This window comes from Panulirus ornatus, chromosome 49 (genome assembly GCF_036320965.1).
Source record: "Panulirus ornatus isolate Po-2019 chromosome 49, ASM3632096v1, whole genome shotgun sequence".
Classification (NCBI taxonomy): domain Eukaryota; kingdom Metazoa; phylum Arthropoda; class Malacostraca; order Decapoda; family Palinuridae; genus Panulirus; species Panulirus ornatus.
The window spans coordinates 5,725,424-5,741,971 of record NC_092272.1 but is presented as its reverse complement, the minus strand read 5'-3'; the positions used below and the strand labels follow the sequence as shown (position 1 = coordinate 5,741,971).

Sequence of the window (16,548 nt, the reverse complement as noted above, 5' to 3'; positions counted from 1 at the left end):
AATTACATAACCTTCCTTCCCTCAAAGTTTGACCATTTCCCTCACCAATATTTCATTCCATCCTCGCCAACAGACGGTGTAATTTTGACGCTTCCCACGCCCTTAAATCTGACACTCCAACTTCACTCTCCACCACCACCACCACCACCACCACCAACGATCTCTCCTCCAACACCACGACTTCCTCCACCACGGTCTCCGCCCACAACCCTCCCTTGCCAGCTGCTCTGGGTAGAGAGGAGTTCCGCTCGCCAGTCACCATCTGAACCCGTTGGGGTGTAGACGTTCCTGCTCACGCTCCGTTACTCCCACTTTACCTCCCACTTTTGAGGAATTTTTGCCTCCAGGATAAGGATGCCTCAAGAAGATCTGATCCGTTAGGAATGGCATGGACGGTGAATTGGTTCATACAATATGTCACAAACAGCAGGATTGATGGAAATAAGGCATACTTTTGCTGATCCTGTCTCATGCATACAGTGATTTTTTTTTTTGTATAGTGGAAGAAAACGGTGATACGGTTCACTACAAATAACTTGTTGACATAAAAAAAAAGAGATGTAATATAGTTTTGTTTTACCACGTGACTTAACAACCTCATAGTCTGTTACTTATATGGACTCTCACCCGTAAGTATTAATTTGATTTTGCATAAAAAGAAATACTCCACTCAATGCTATGACTAGAATGATGAAAACAAGAATAATTGTAATTGATAATGTAAAACAAATCACTTCATATTATCTACAACCTGCAGAAGCGTGTGAACACAGGATCTCCATAATGTGTTATAATGTCATAAGTCTTCAGTGTGTTTAATTGAAATTCTACATGTATCTAAAAAAATGGCAAAATCAGGAATATTTCTATTTTTTTACGAGCTGACCGAGAGAGAGAGAGAGAGAGAGAGAGAGAGAGAGAGAGAGAGAGAGAGAGAGAGAGAGAGAGAGAGAGAGAGAGAGAGAGAGAACAGAGAGACAAAGGATATTAGAAATCGTGTTCTCTGGCCAGCATCTAGTCGAAACACACACACACACACACACACACACACACACACACACACACACACACACACACACACACACACACACACACACACACACACACACACACACACACTCCATTGTTCTTTTCAACAAATGATATGAAGAACAACTGGAGTGAACTGCACATCAGTATATTCAGAGTGAGGTGAGAGGTTGTACATAATGCTGATCCACCTCTCTCGGTCTGTATGTTATCAATAGTGTCTTGGCCAAATTGAAACAACCGAATTTCATGTTCATTTTCGACACAGGAAATGTTTCTTCCATCGTACAGGATCATCATACAAGGGAACTACAACTTGTATCAACTGAGTTATTGATGGAAAAATATTGGTGACTTGTTAAGCAAATGTCTTCATGGTAATTGTCTTTCTTCTCTGAACTGAGATCTAAGATGTCGTCTGAGTGACTTAAAACGAATCCAGATGATCATCTATGTTAGTTGTGGAAAATGGCCAGTGTATCATGACTGTGTGAGGGAAGATGTATGGAAACCTTCTGGTAATGTCAGGATAAATGTCTTCATCGCTCAGTTGAGTGTCATCAACCAAGAAAATACTAGAAATTATAAATGGTTGATGAATTGCTTGATGTATCGCTCGATGTATCGCTTGATGTATCGTTTGATGTATCGCTTGATGTATCGCCTGGTGTATCGCTTGATGTATCGCTTGATGTATCGCCTGGTGTATCGCTTGATGTATCGCTTGGTGTATCGCTTGATGTATCGCCTGGTGTACGTACAGAAGCGAAATTACCGAAGGATAACTTCGTTGTGTTGTGTCTGAACCTCACAACATTGTGAGCGTCGAATGTATTGTATGTTTATTACATTACAGACATTATCTCAGGTGGCAGTAGCGCCAGCAATACTTAACGTAACATCGCTTCTTGACTGTTTGTTAATGATTCCGTAGTAAATATGTTTGACTCTCTATTCTAAATGCTGTTGTGTCCATCTGAAAACACTGAAGTGGATACAACTCAAATGCATTAAAGCCAAATGGATACAACACCAGATGCAGTACACCGAACTGGGCACAGCATAAAATGCATCAACAAAAGAACATCAGACACTAGTTAAAAGAAAGTAGGAAATCCTGGTGAAGGAGATGATAAGGAGTGAACGACTTCTACAAAGTACAGACAACAACAGAACAGTGGATCCTTCCGCGTCCCAATGCGTGCATACTCATGTCACAGTTGCGTGGTCAACATACATACTTTATTCAGAGACAAATGCATGTATCATCAAGGGATGGGGCAACACCAGTATAAACTTTCTCCAAGTAACACAAATTATAATTATCCTTCCCCCCAACACACACACACACACACACACACACACACACACACACACACACACAGAATATAAATTTCTTAGTAATTTACTTATTACACTGAGAATGAAAACGACAGTAATTCTCTGCATAAATCTAGATTTCTCTCTCTGTCGAAACTCACACCTCAGTCTTGTGTATTGTAATAATTAAACAGGTTTAAATGAAGGAAGTTGTGGCGTGTGTGAGTGTATAATTCCCGCTGTGAGACAAGATATGAGGAAGGGACAGGCGCATGCTTCTCTGGTTGTCTTGTATTTTATATTATGAAACTGTGAAAAGATTTATCTACTGTGCATTTTTGTGTTTCGTGAACTTGCTGTTTTCATCATGATTTTCAGTTCTCATGGTAATATATCAGTTCTCATGGAATAAGGGGTAAAATCGTGTAATTTTTCGTATATGTAATGGAATCTGATTACATATTGTGACACCTACCTAACCTTAAAATCTAAACCATTATTATTATTATCATTATTATTATGATTATTGTTATCATTACTATTATCATTATTATTATTATTATTATTATTATTATTATTATTATTATTATTATTATTATTATTATTATTATTATTATTATTATTATTATTATTATTATTATCATTATCATTATTATTATCATTATTATTATCATTATCATTATTATAATTATCATTATTATTATCATTGTTATGTTATTATTATTATTATTATTATTATTATTATTATTATTATTATTATTATTATTATTATTATTATTATTATTATTATCATTATTATTATTATTATTATTATTATTATTATTATTATTATTATTATTATTATGATTATCATTATTATGATTAATATCATTATCATTATTATTATTATCATCTTTATTATTATTATTATTATCATCATTATTATCTATATTAGTGTTATCATTATTATTATCGTTATCGTCATTGGATAAGAACCAGTGAGAGTTAATGAGAACAGAAAAAAAAAAAATTGCACGAACGAAAATTTCAAAACCAAGGTAAATGAAATATAGATTCAGATGATATCTTGATTTTATCCACGAATAATCTAAGATGGAGCTGGGCAGCCTGTGTGTGGGATGCAAAGCAAACTAGATAAAAAGTTTGGCATAGATTACGTTCGTTATGCATAAATCAAACATCCATTGTACTTTATTTAAGTCATGTTACTTGAATGAATATTGTGCAGATGAGCTGTTTCAATGTTACTTTTTGAGTCCATTTAGAGGCCTTCCCAGAACACAGACAGACAGAAGGACAACAGAGGACAGAGCAACAGGAAGGTAGACAGACAGACGGACAACAGAGGACCGAGCAACAGGAAGACATACAGACAGAAGGACAACAGAGGACAGAGCAACAGGAAGGTAGACAGACTGACGGACAACAGAGGACCGAGCAACAGGAAGGCTGGGGTAGTCGCCTGAACCATCGTTCGTTTCTTCTCAACACTTAGCAAATCCCAGTGCCAATAATGGCTCAAGATAAATCTTTCCTACAGACTTTCCCCGACGTTGTGTAAATAACTCTTTATTTCTCTGCCAGTCGTTAGTTTGCTTGATCTATATCATTTTATTTTCCTGTCTCTGTATGTTCTGTCGTCAGCATTCGTTCATGGCAGTCTCCTTCCCCTCACTGAGCAGAAGGTAGAAAGTTAAACGATTTTGATGGAGTGATGGGAAACCAAACGCTCCACGTTCTTAAGCCTACACGTATGGTCAAGGGATAATAGAAGTGAAAGATGGTTGGTTAGGTTGGTTGGTTGGTTGGATGGTTGGTTGATTGGTTGGTTGGTTGGTTGGTTGGTTGGTTAGGTTGGTTGGTTGGTCGGTTGGTTGGTTGATTAGGTTTTAGGCCTATTGACGTCAATTTGTAGTCATTAATGGAAGATAATAGAGAAAGGACACCTTCAGGTGTTCCAAATCTCATTTCATTCAGGTGGAAAGGAAGTGAAATATAGATACAGGTACTAGGTACTATGTACTAGGATTTGATTGGCTAGTTATGGCACAAACTTGGATGATACTATTGTTCTCCATCTTTGTGGAACTACCATTACTATATTCATAAGCAAATTTCACATTATAAGAAATGAACTTAAGATAGTGTTGGGAGAATCTAAACGTAGGTGGGTCATTTATAAACTATTTATCATTTATAAGTAATTACTTAATTGCAAGAATGATATGGAGTTTCTAAAACTCTTTAAGTCACAAAATATCGGAGGGAAAAGGTAGGAAGTGTGGTCATAAGTCTTGTGGCTTGTAAACTGGAAAGGTAGTGACGGTGCCACACCAATTGGTAAAATATTTCTGGCTGGGAGCCACTGACCACTCGGTGAGGTGGCCCAATAGCGAAATCGAAAACCCACTTCGCTGTCCACTCAAGATTTATCCGATTTTCCCACGAATTTCAGCTCGTTCCCAGCGTAAAGTGTTTAGAAGGGAGAAACACGAAAGATTTCTCTCTATATATATATATAGAGTTCTTATTGAAAACCATAAAAGATTTTCTGTCTGTGATTCTTATAGATAACAAGTTAGCGTTTCTGTACGTAACTCTTATAGAAAACCAGAAACTTCGCTTGGATGTAATTTTCATTGAAAATGAAAAAGGTTTTCTGTGTGTATTTCTCACAGATAACGAGTTAGATTTTCTGTATACAAGTCTTTTAGAAAGCCAATAAAATCTAGGTGTATAATTCTACACGAACACTAAAAAGATTTTTTAAAACAGTTCTTATAGAAAACCAAAATCACTTTCTTTATATAATTGTTACTAAGACATTAATTTTCGATGTGATTCTTGTAGAAAACCCAAACCAATTTTCTGTATATAACCCTGATAGAATTAGGTGATGTTAGCTGAAATATTATGAGTTGACAAAACCAACTGGCCTTCATAGAACATTACTATCTGAATACGTATAAAATATTATAGAAATATAATGTATAAATATCATACAAATATATCCTAAGAAATATCTTTTGTGTGTTTTGTATGTTCATGACGTATGTTATTTGACATCTGGTGCAACATTCATTCATCATTAATAGCCAGGTAATCCAGCAACATGTAAACATGAACATGAAGAAACAATGAGGCAGGTTGCCCGCTCGTCACAATGGTTCGTTGGCATCACCTTTGTTTGTTGGTCGCTGAAAAAAAAAAACATATGAATATGTTGTTGGATTTCATGGCCTGTCGCTCGGCCAGAAAAACAGGATATATATATAAAATATTCAGCGACAACACATGGTTACATACAGAAATTATTACCAGATATATGAATGATCTTAGATTCCCTAACGCCGATATGCAATACGATCGTATTCGCTCTAAAAGTGTTCAGTACCTGGTACGTAATCTTAAGTGTTACTTTGTCATTATATCGTACTGAAAATATGGATTATTTGTTATACTTGAGTGTGTTGCTATTACGTTATATCACAGATTAAGTTTTGTTTATCACAGTTTAAAAGTCTGTGTTATTTTACAGTATATTGAGCAATGACTTGGATCTGTCTTGTGATTATTCAACTACTGTGAGTTGATGTCTATTCCGACCTGTGCCAGTAGTGGCACCCTGAGCACATACAGTCGACCTGTGCCAGTAGTGGCACCCTGAGCACATACAGTCGACCTGTGCCAGTAGTGGCACTCTGAGCACTCACAGTCGATCTGTGCCAATAGTGGCACCCTGAGCACATACAGTCGACCTGTGCCAGTAGTGGCACCCTGAGCACATACAGTCGACCTGTGCCAGTAGTGGCACCCTGAGCACATACAGTCGACCTGTGCCAGTAGTGGCACCCTGAGCACATACAGTCGACCTGTGCCAGTAGTGGCACCCTGAGCACATACAGTCGACCTGTGCCAGTAGTGGCACCCTGAGCACATACAGTCGACCTGTGCCAGTAGTGGCACCCTGAGCACATACAGTCGACCTGTGCCAGTAGTGGCACCCTGAGCACATACAGTCGACCTGTGCCAGTAGTGGCACCCTGAGCACATACAGTCGACCTGTGCCAGTAGTGGCACCCGGAGCACATACAGTCGACCTGTGCCAGTAGTGGCACTCTGAGCACATACAGTCGACCTGTGCCAGTAGTGGCACTCCGAGAGCACGCTGTCAGTCACAGGATCTAGTTGTCAAGTGTAGTTATAACAAAATCTCTGTCCACATATGTCACTTCATAGTATCATACATGATCAGTTATTCTATGTTGTATATGATGATATAAAGCTCTATTGAGGTAAGCAATGTAACTTCAGTCAACACACGAGACTCATCCGGTATCCTTCAGCGAGAATCAGATATATTTCATGACATCGACTCTGAAACATTACATCAGATATGGTTTAATTCATGTGATATGATTTAGATTCATATTCGATAGGCAAGAGTATTAGATATTTTTGATGCTCAAATTATCAAATACGGTTTAATTGATATCATGTAATCAAAATCCTTTAATGCTTCGATTTTGATCAATATATCTGACATGGTTTGGTTAATATAATCATACAGTTAGACAAACTTGTTGTTAATTTCCCTCTGGCCATCACTGGATTATACAACCAACATTGATCAACTGAAGTTCCTAACATGATGTTGACGCAAGGCAGAGGCACAGGATCTTCACTGTTTATCTGAAACATTTTGAACAGTGACGTAAGATGAGTAGAATGATTCCTATATGAGGCAGGTGTTACCGGACTCGACCTGCATGTGGTTATACTACGAGCGAAAAGTCATCTTTGGCGAGGTTGTATTGTTAAGAGCAAAGACTCACCATAGAATTTCCCACTCCAGTGGAGTTGATCATTTCCCAGCTCCTGGGTGTAGTGCAGCCTTGGCTTGTAAACCTTTCTCTCTCTCTCTCTCTCTCTCTCTCTCTCTCTCTCTCTCTCTCTCTCTCTCTCTCTCTCTCTCTCTCTCTCTCTCTCTCTCTCTCTCTCTCCATTATTCCTTCTCCACGAATACATAAAACATGTTTCTGCCATTTGCATACGTTAGCCTAAATCTACGTCATATATCTCCATGATTTTCAAAGATCATTTGTATCATAGAAGTTTGTTTTGTACATCAGCTGACACAGTCATCTTGAATAGCCTGATGTGAACCTTCACACAACTGAATGTCTTGGTTAATGGGGCAGTAATCTACTGAAATAATTTGACAGATGTCGAGTTAGATGTTGCTGAATGTTGAATATCACTCTATACTGCGAGAATGTACACGTGGAACAGAAATGAAACCCGATTTCAAGCTGAATTCCACAAGTAGAGAGAGAGAGAGAGAGAGAGAGAGAGAGAGAGAGAGAGAGAGAGAGAGAGAGAGAGAGAGAGAGAGAGAATCGAAAGAAAATGAGAGGAACAGTAAAGAAAGAGCGAGTAACGTAATGAGAGAGAAGGAAGATAAGAAAGAGATTATCTCTCGAGACTTCACCTCGTGAAAAACCGATTATCTACGATTATCTGTGTGTGTGTTTTTTTGTATAATTATCGATTGTGAATCTTCCACAGTTTCCCAGAATGAGGTTCACGGCAAATTAAGTTTATCTTTAATTAGAAGACTCTGTTACAGCTTCAAGGTTACAAAATATGAACCATTATGTACGCTCCATACAGCATGATACACTCCATATAGCGAGAGACATAGTTTAAATCATTTTCAATAAAATGTTTTCCACAGACGACCCAAAAGTGGCCATTACTTTTCATGCCACAAACAACTTTCATACAATCACCAAACTGGTAACAAGTCTCATGTTGGTCAACGATCTGATGAAATCAATCAATAACAACAAGTTATAAGTATGTGGGTTGTATGTAGGTTTAGATTGTATGTGGGTTGTATGTAGGTTTAGATTGTATGTGGGTTGTATGTAGGTTTAGATTGTATGTGGGTTGTATGTAGGTTTAGATTGTATGTGGGTTGTATGTAGGTTTAGATTGTATGTGGGTTGTATGTAGGTTTAGATTGTATGTGGGTTGTATGTAGGTTTAGATTGTATGTGGGTTGTATGTAGGTTTAGATTGTATGTGGGTTGTATGTAGGTTTAGATTGTATGTGGGTTGTATGTAGGTTTAGATTGTATGTGGGTTGTATGTAGGTTTAGATTGTATGTGGGTTGTATGTAGGTTTAGATTGTATGTGGGTTGTATGTAGGTTTAGATTGTATGTGGGTTGTATGTAGGTTTAGATTGTATGTGGGTTGTATGTAGGTTTAGATTGTATGTGGGTTGTATGTAGGTTTAGATTGTATGTGGGTTGTATGTAGGTTTAGATTGTATGTGGGTTGTATGTAGGTTTAGATTGTATGTGGGTTGTATGTAGGTTTAGATTGTATGTGGGTTGTATGTAGGTTTAGATTGTATGTGGGTTGTATGTAGGTTTAGATTGTATGTGGGTTGTATGTAGGTTTAGATTGTATGTGGGTTGTATGTAGGTTTAGATTGTATGTGGGTTGTATGTAGGTTTAGATTGTATGTGGCATAAGAATTATTAATGATACGTAAAGATGTCAAAGAACTTGGCTATAATGTGATGTTTATGGTCTTAATGACCCTGGCATTTGATGGATACAAGACCAATCAGAACTAGAGATCATTATCCAAAACAAGTTACCATAGCAAACTGCTGTAGGAGGGAGTCTACCTAACAGGGTCGTTTGAATGTTCGAGGTCACACAAGCCTCAGACCTCCAGCCACTGTCCTAACAACTGTTGACCTGAGGAAGGTGACCTCATCAAGTCACAGGAGTGAAGACGATGTCAGAGATTGCATGAACAACAATTACCATCGTTACCAAGGCATAGAAAGACCAAGAAAAAGAATCTTTATCTTATCTATGATAAAGTTAACAACACCAAATTTAATACTGCGAGAATTCCTGTAATGAAGTGGAGAGTTTCATATAATGAGACAAGCAACTCAGCGCTGGCCATTTAAACCCAGGAGCATTCTGCCTGTGTGGAGGGTTCTCTCTCTCTCTCTCTCTCTCTCTCTCTCTCTCTCTCTCTCTCTCTCTCTCTCTCTCCTGTATCCTGGAGGATCGTGATGCTAAAACCACGAATACGATCACTTGTGAAGCCACAGTGTTGAGGTCTGCGAGCCAAAACTGCGCCAAAATATGCAGCATTCCAATCATTTTAATGACAATGGGAAATGTGATTTTATGTTTAATCTCATATGTATGATTAGTCGATTACCCACTACTGTGTGTTATGAATGTCAAATATATATATATATATATATATATATATATATATATATATATATATATATATATATATATATATATATATATATATATATATATATATATATATATATATATATATATACATCAAGAAGGGACGAAAAACAGGCACTCTCTCGTCCCCGTTCAGTGTCACTAACCATGTGAACCATAGTAATATTCGTGTAATGGTCTTTGTTGTAAATAGCCTTTAGTCATTGTTTCCCAGAAAGTGTTTTAAACAATTCTGGCCATAGTGACCTTTTAACGCACATACATACATAAATACATACATACATACATACAGACAGACAGACAGACAGACACAGACACAGACATACACACACACACACACACACACACACACACACACACACACACACACACACACATGTATGTAGTTTATATATGTACCTCACGAATGTATTTCTATATATAAATTGGTCCTGACATCTCTAAGCTTTTACCCTGGGTGTTGAAACAAACACTGGGACAGAGGGAACACATGGATGCTAAAGTACATTGAAAATTTACTAAAGGAATTCATATTTATTGATATATGAAGTGAAAGGTTTTTAACACATTGCGATAGGATCATGGAAGGATCCCCTGCAGGGGTTTGTATAAAGAAGGATTTCTCTGATTATATCATGAAAATATATATAAATCGTAACGGATTCATCGACATGAACAATTACCTTTCGAATATTGAATATTAATATAATATCCAAATGCTTAATTGATGTGATCCTATCTCCACTGAGAAGAAGAGGAAAATGCTTAAAATATGGATAAAAACATGATTGCTTGCATCATGCAAATCCCTTCCCTTTCCCTGCCTGTGTCGATACCTGCTTCCATGCTTTTCCAAATAGTTTAGGAACACTACACTGAAATGAAAGGCCATTATCTCACTCGTTAACCATGTTGACGGTAACATATATACGCACTTCGTCCATGCATGCTTTAAATCATGAACCCGGTGCTTCCACAAGCAGACAGACCAGTCGAGGAAGACAGATGATGAAGCTCTTTCTTGCCAGAGGATGAGGAACGAAGATTAATATGAGATGAAGTGGAAGGACGTTGATGTGTATATAGAAATAGGAAATCACGACCAAAGAAGAAAATTAAGACAAACAAGTATGAGATACGATATTGATCGTTGTGATGATGAGCAATACTGTCCATCATCAAAACCATTTTTCAACCAGATGGAAGAAAAGATTCAGAAAGTTTGCTAACCAGATAAAATATATTTTCCAGTTGTTTGGCGACTATCAAAAGAGCGCCTGGATACAAGAATATAAAAAACAAATCACATTTCAAAAGTAAATTGGATATTGAAATGTCTGAACACCTCTGAAACTGGCAGGGATTTATCACTGGATTATCAGATTATATAGCTTGCGACAAATCATTTTCACACTCATGAATTAACACATTTTTTTATCTGGTCTTGCCAATAACTTGCTGCTGGACACGGCTGAGTGCTGACTGAACACACTTGTAGAGAAAGTTTAAACAAAAGTAACAATTTTTGTTCTATTGTGTATTGTGTTTGTATAGGTAGATTTGCATACGGATTTTCAAATGTTATGTGAGTGTATTTGTTGGTTTTCTCGAGTATTAGGCCCCAGAGGGTGAGACCTGTGTATGATACATGTCATGTTAGAGTAGATCTTCCCACATGACACATACTAGATGTTATGGTTATGACCTGACGTGTCCAGGTTATGACCTGACGTGTCCAGGTTATGACCTGACGTGTCCAGGTTATGACCTGACGTGTCCAGGTTATGACCTGACGTGTCCAGGTTATGACCTGACGTCTCCAGGTTATGACCTGACGTGTCCAGGTTATGACCTGACGTCTCCAGGTTGTGACCTGGCGTGTCCAGGTTTTATGATCGTAACAGCTGGCTGCCTAAAGTCCAAATAACCAATCCAAAACGTAAACCAACATTATATGTCACCATGTTTACCTGTTGTGTAACGACTGCTGGTTTGACGACCAATCAGGAACGGGTAGGTATTAATCCAGGCTTCATATACACTACGTCTACATTTATGCACAACGGTCAACAATGCCAACACTTTGTTTACTCGAGACAATGAAACCTATTCGTAAACACCTTCTTCCTAGTGGTCATTGCTGAAGGTCATTCGCATATCGTTGTTGTTTCCTGCTGATATATGTATATATATATGTGTGTGTGTGTATATATACACATCTGCCCACTGCCTTATATCTTAAGTCGTTTTGTAAACCATCTCACCTGCGCGATGGATAATTGAAACCCTTCGTAGATCCCTCTTCCCTCAGTGTGATGTAGTGAAAATCGTGCCTGAATCTCGTTTCCCATTCTCAGTGATGAAATTCTTTGACTAATTCGCATATCTACACCGACAAGACAAAGAGAGACAGAATGAATTTGTAATAAACATTATTATGGCATTGTCTGGAAGGGTCCAGCAGACCAGAGGTGTAACGTATGCATGGAAGGTCCAACACTGGAAATTGTGATGGCATTGTAACATTTTACTCCAGATTTAGGAAACCATAAAGGGTTATTCTGTTTATGGTGGTATGAACTTCAGTAGTAGCAATGATGATTAAAGGGGAAAAGTACAAGATCACACAGGTGTTGAGTACTATACTATGTACCTGGCTCATAACTCGTGGAAGGAATATATGATAATATAGACACCTAAAATGACCTATATACTCAAGGTCACACAAAGGTCGACTTGCAACACCAGCGGCACTCAAGAACATACACTCGACTTGTGCCACTAATGGCACCAGTGAACGTGGCTATTACTCACAAGAGCTCGTGCCAGCTTTACATACACACACACACACACACACACACACACACACACACACACACACACACACACACACACACACACACACACACACACACACACACACACACACACACACACACACACACACACACACACACACATACACACACACACACACACACACACACACACACACACACACACACACACACACACACACACACACACACACACACACACACACACACACACACACACACACACACACACACACATACACACACACACACACACACTAACACGTGTAAAAGATCCTGCCACTTAGAGAACGTGATGTTGGTAGGCAATGGCGAGTGTCAGCACCAGGCCTGACGAATTTTAAACATGAACATTGAAACAAAAAAAAAAAAAGAATTGTATTCATGCAAGTTCTTTCCTTCTTTATTAAATTTCAAATCAAACTTTGTGCATTTCATTTATTTTTCTTCTTAACTTTACCCAGAAGCGAACTTTCCTCTAAGTTTTATGTTTTGTGTACATCATCTGAATCATTTACAAATGTTCTTATTGTGTGTGTTCTTCTTCCCATTTAACAATAACGTCGGTGTTGTTCTTATTCCTCTGTGTTGAACACTGCCACAGTGAGAACAAAGACATGAAACAAATCTTTGCTTGGTACACGACTGAACATTGTTCTACACTGTCTAGTTGTTGCTCTCAAATGACGTTATTTGACCTGCTTTTTTTAATATATAACGTCCAGTATATGTGTTCCCATCTTGGTAGTTTCATATGATAGAAATTCTAACTCTCTCTCTTTACGTGATGTTACACTAACTCCTTCAGGACTTTATATATATATATATATATATATATATATATATATATATATATATATATATATATATATATATATATATATATATATATATATATATATATATATATATATATATATATATATATGTCAGCGGTTATCAAAGCATTGATTAAATCAAATGCTTCACCTGGTCATCTTCAGTACCATTCACAAGCTGGGAGCAACTTCATATATCATGAATTTCATGTTAGGTAAGCGACAGCCTTCAAGCTCTGGTGTTGGCAAGTGAAACCTCCAAGCTTTGGTGGTGGTAGCTTAAGTCGTCAGCTTGTAAGCATGAGTCGTGTTCTGTTTGTCGACTTTAGCGAGGTTTCCCCACACATGTATACTGACATGTATGATTAATACACAACGTCTCGTCATATATACAAACTATTCATAACTATTTTTATTCTTCTTTCAATGTACATATCATAGACCCGCATTTCCTCACTTCTTTCATATTATACAAAGTGAGAATAATTTACTTTCTAACTATTCCACCATTACGAAATTCTTGTCTCTTCCCGCTCATTCTAATTTACTTAATTCCAGCTCATTTTTTCCCTTCTTTCTTTAGATAATTCTCTGTATATCTCCATTACTGTTTAACACTCCATGTCTTGCCATTAGCTCCTGTCTATATATTTCAGGTCATTTCCATTCTGGCTCAGTGTACCTGTTAAATATTCGAGGCGCTTGGTCGTGTTGGCTTGCATTACTGCTGTTAACGTCCTTGTTGGAGGATAACTTTACTCTGTAATTTTCCCTTGATTAATCCATACACTTATGATCTCTCACTCTGCATGATATCATGCGGCTATCACCCCTACAGCTACTGATATCAGGATAAACAATACATTAATCATAGTTTACTCTGGTAGTCAAATCTATCCTCGGGGGTTATCAAGGGGTCATGTATCAGCATGATCTCATTATATCATCAGGGGAAAAAAACTGTTTTTCTGCTGCCTGTTGTAATGGCTGGAGTCATTATTTACCATTGTGTTGCTGGTCTAGTGTTTCCTGCAACTGTTCCTGAAACTGATGAATCATGGCCGTGTTGCTACATCTGGCAAATCAAAGTTTAAATATCCGTGTTCATTCTGACATTGAGAATTTATCGCTTAAAATGTTTTATTAACATGTGTTGTGTATATTTCTGACGTGGATGTTTTTTGAGCGAGAATCGCTTTATCTGTTGATAATATAGGCTTTCAGAGGTGCAGTGTTGGCTCGTTTTGTTCATAATTACTGGAAAAAGAATTATGATTGATCAAGTTAACGATGAACTATACTATTTGACAACGTTTTCGATGTTGTGTAACACACACACACACACACACACACACACACACACACACACACGCGTGTGCACATGTAATTATAAGACAGTGAGATTAATTTCTCCGTTTTCTGATTTCAAACTGTCTATAAGAGCTCTGAAGTAGAGTTTTATAGCTGGTAGTTAGACAATGGCATCATTATCTCGGCCATATTTCAAGATAGTCGCTGGATATAGAATTTATTAACGTGAAATGTGATAATGAATAGGGATCTCTCTCTCTCTCTCTCTCTCTCTCTCTCTCTCTCTCTCTCTCTCTCTCTCTCTCTCTCTCTCTCTCTCTCTCTCTCTCTCTCTTGTGATAATTAACCACCCCGGACGCGTTCTCTTTCTTGAACACAGTCAAGTAGAATTTTCTGAATTCTTCGCCACAAAACATCAGCTTATATTTAAGCTGGATTATTCTTCAGTTATTCTGCCTGATAGCAGCAATGTTTGTGAGGATTCATTTTCCTGCAAGATATTTCCCCAGCAATCGTCATCCCTCATCAAAAGGTGAAGTAATGCCCATAGATGCTGGTCAGGCTAAGCACAAAGACGCTAACTACAGGACAAAGAAAGTGGCTAATCGCTGATTGGAAGACGATGAAATCACCTACCTGTGCATTGCAGGGTAAACCAATCACCTAGATGGTAATTGGAAGGTAAATCTGCATTTAGATTCTGATTGGAGGTCTGAAAATGCACCTAAATTCTCTCCAGTAATTAGAGGAAACTTCGACTTGCTTGCTTAACAAGGGAACTCCATACATGCCACTCACAATATAAAACCATGCATCGAGATCATGACTGGAGGGTAAAGCAAGCACAGATCCTAATTGCAGATTTGGACTTGCACCCAAATGCTGAGTGTAGACCAAAGCAAGCACTCACGCTGATTGGAGGGCCAAGCAGACACAGGTGTGACAGCATGGCACATCAAGCAACCAGATCGCTAATTGAACAATGTTCTGGTCACACGCTGATTGGACGAATCTCTTCTCATAAGGTCATGTCACTGACAGGATGAAGCAGAATGATGTGAAGCTTAAAAACCTTGATAATCATAATCTTACGACACGAAAAGACTAATGTATCTCATTAGCTGACAATATCATAGAAGGTTATGGTGTTTGATGATAGGTAAAGTTTACTGGGTTAGGGAGGTCAAGAAAGTGAATATGTTAAAAGTCTGGATATAAAATTGACAAATTAACTTTCAAATTATCGAAGACTAAACATGTGGTACTAACAGAAAATTTTATGTTCTTGTTAATTATTTCTGTTATATTGCTTTTCAGTATGTGTTACTTGGTATTTATTTTGTAATATGTTATTGTTTTGTGTTGTCTAGTGGACATCACATCAATCATTGCGTGATTAGATTAGTTTCTAATATATATGATTAATTTACTTTCATTAACAGAATTTTTCTCTGTATAACTAATTTTCTTGATACTTCCCACTGACGTCTGTCATCAATTTTTCATTCATAGTTTTTACTGTTTACCTGATTATCAAAATTGATGTTAATCATATTTCAATGCAATTTTGCTTTTCTATCTCTCCAGTAATTTATTCATCTCTCTCTCTCTCTCTCTCTCTCTCTCTCTCTCTCTCTCTCTCTCTCTCTCTCTCTCTCTCTCTCTCTCTGCATTCTTTACATAAACATGCAAAAGCTTTCTCCACTGAAGCTTTTTTCTGTTGGACTTACTTTTTGATTTCCTTTTTTTGCGCGCGTTTATGTATGTGTGTGTGTGTGTGTGTGTGTGTGTGTGTGTGTGTGTGTGTGTGTGTGTGTGTGTGTGTGTGTGTGTGTGTGTGTGTGTGTGTGTGTGTTCTCCCTCCATTGTTATTTGGTGCCGATCTTATTCAGATCTGACGCTTCTCCTCCAGAAATTACGAGCACGAAGCCG

The 16,548-nt window shown here is 37.7% G+C and overlaps 1 protein-coding gene across 3 annotated transcripts in view; it reads left to right on the top strand.

Moving 5' to 3' along the window:
* Positions 1–275: 275 nt before the first annotated feature.
* Positions 276–16,548, top strand: part of LOC139764365 (uncharacterized) — an 82,125-nt gene continuing 65,852 nt past the window's right edge. For all 3 annotated transcript variants that reach the window (XM_071690900.1, XM_071690901.1, XM_071690899.1), the window contains exon 1: positions 276–629. The gene's annotated coding sequence lies outside the window, so the exon portion shown is untranslated. The remainder of the gene's footprint in view (positions 630–16,548) is intronic.